General features: G+C 44.0%; 1 pseudogene; it reads left to right on the top strand.

Moving 5' to 3' along the window:
* The first annotated feature begins 1,123 nt into the window (after positions 1-1,123).
* On the top strand, positions 1,124-2,125 carry LOC130867724 (glyceraldehyde-3-phosphate dehydrogenase-like; annotated as a pseudogene).
* Positions 2,126-2,654: the final 529 nt, after the last annotated feature.

Below are 2,654 nucleotides of genomic sequence, written 5' to 3'. Positions count from 1 at the left end.
TCAAAGTGATGTGCCAGACTTTGTTGTCTCTCCTTGAGAAGCCTTACCCTCGCTGAGGAATGGATGGGGTGGACTGGGTGCAAGAGAGGAGTGAGAGGAAGGAAGAGAGAGGGGACTGGGATTGTTATACAAATGAGAAAATATTGTTTTAAAATAAATTTTAGAAAAGAAAAATCTATAATCTACAAAATTGGAAAATCTAAAAGAAGTGTACAATTTATTGGACAACAATTAAATCAGAGACAAAAATTAAATTAAGATCAGGTAAACAATTTTAAAAGACCTGTAACCCACAAGGAAATAATCATTTAAAATAATCATTTAAAGTTTCCCAATCAAAAGAAGCCCAAGGCCAGATGATTTCAGTGCATAATTCCACCAGACTTTCAAAAAAGGGCTAATATCAATACTCCTCAAATTGTTCCACACAATACGAACAGAAGGAACATTGTCAATTTTTTATTAGGCTACATTACTCTGATATCCAAACCACACAAAGACTCAACAAAGAACGAAAATCACAGACCAATTTCACTCATGAATATTGATGCAATACTCAAGAAAATACTGGCAAGCTGAATTCAAGAACATATCAAAAAGATCATCAACGTTGATCAGGTAGGCTTCATCCCAGAGATGTAGGGATGGTTTAAACATACAAAAATCTCTCAATGTAATCCACCATATAAACAAACTGAAAGAAAAAAATGACATGATTATCTCATTAGATACTTAAAAAGTCTTTGACAAAATCCAAAACCCCTTCATAACAAAGGTCTTGCAGAGATCAGGGATACAAGGAACATACCTAAACAGAATAAAACCAATGTACAGGAAGCTGGCAGCTTACATCAAATTAAATGGAGAGAAACTCAAAGTAATTCTACTAAAATCAGGAACAAGACAAGGCTGTCCACTCTTTCCATATCTATTCAATATAGTACAATAAAATTAAGGAACTTTCCAAATATCAACATCCCTGATTTCAAGCTCTACTATAGAACTATAGCAATAAAAACAGCATGGTATTGGCATAAAAGCAGTCAGGTGGGCTCTCTGCTCCTCCCTGTTCTGGAGACAGCTGCTTCTTTTCGTGCAGTGCCAGCCTCGTTCCAGAGACACGATGGTGAAGGTCGGAGTGAACGGATTTGGCCATATTGGACGCCTGGTTACCAGGGCTGCCTTCACTTCTGGCAAAGTGGGACGTTGTTGCCACCAATGACCCTTTCATCGACCTCAACTGCATGGTCTACATGTTCCAGTATGACTCCACCCATGGCAAGTTCAAAGGCACAGTTAAGGCTGAGAATGGGAAGCTTGTCATCAACGGGAGGACCATCACCATCTTCCAGGAACGAGATCCCGCCAACATCAAATGGGGGGATGCCGGCTCCGAGTATGTTGTGGAGTCGACCGGTGTCTTCACCACCATGGAGAAGGCTGGGGCCCACTTGAACGGTGGGGCCAAAAAGGTCATCATCTCCACCCTGTCTGCCGATGCTCCCAAGTTTGTGATGGGTGTGAACCATGACAAGTATGACAAGTCCCTCAAGATTGTCAGCAACGCTTCCTGCACCACCAACTGCTTAGCCCCCTTGGCCAAGGTCATCCATGACATCTTTGGCATCGTGGAAGGACTCATGACCACAGACCATGCCATCACGGCCACCCAGAAGACTGTGGATGGCCCCTCTGGGAAGCTGTGGCAAGATGGCCATGGCACTGCCCAGAACATCGTCCCTGCATCCGCTGGCACTGCCAAGGCTGTGGGCAAAGTCATTCCAGAGCTGAACGGGAAGCTCACGGGCATGGCCTTCCGTGTTCCTACCCCAATGTGTCCATCATCTATCTGACACGCCGCCTGGAGAAAGCTGCCTAGTATGACAACATCAAGAAGGTGGTGAAGTAGGCATCCAAGGGCCCACTAAAGGGCATCCTGGGCTACACTGAGGACCAGGTTGTCTCCTGTGACTTTAACAGTGACTCCCACTCTTCCACCTTTGATGCTGGGGCTGGCATTGCTCTCAATGACAACTTTGTAAAGCTCATTTCCTGGTATGACAATGAATTCAGCTACAGCAACAGAGTGGTGGACCTCATGGCCTACGTGGCCTCCAAGGAGTAAGAAGCCCACCCTGGACCACCCATCCCAGCAAGGACACAGCAAGAGAGAGGCCCGCGGCTGCTGAGCAGTCCCTGTCCAACTAACCCTTGACACTGAGCATCTCCCTCACAGTTTCCATCCCAGACCCCCAGAATAGCAGGAGGGGGCTTAGGGAGCCCTACTCTCTTGAATACCATCAATAAAGTTCATTGCAGCCCTCAAAAACAAAGCAGACAGGTGGATCAATGGAATCTAATCAAAGACCCTGATGTAAATCCACATATCTATGGATACCTGATTTTTGACAAAGAAGACCAAATTATACTATGAATAAGAGAAAGCATCTTTAACAAATGGTACTGACATAACTGTATGTCGACATATAGAAGACTGCAAATAGAACCATATCTATCACCATGCACAAAATTCAAGTCTAAACAGAACAAAGACCTCAATATAAATCCAGTTACACTGAACCTGATAGAAGAAAAAGTGGCAATTAGCCTTGAATGCCTTGTTCAGCATCCTTAACCATCAGGGAAATGCAAAT

This window comes from Chionomys nivalis, chromosome X, assembly GCF_950005125.1.
Source record: "Chionomys nivalis chromosome X, mChiNiv1.1, whole genome shotgun sequence".
Lineage (NCBI taxonomy): Eukaryota > Metazoa > Chordata > Mammalia > Rodentia > Cricetidae > Chionomys > Chionomys nivalis.
The sequence above is the reverse complement of the archived record's forward strand: the minus strand, read 5'-3'. Positions and strand labels throughout refer to the sequence as shown.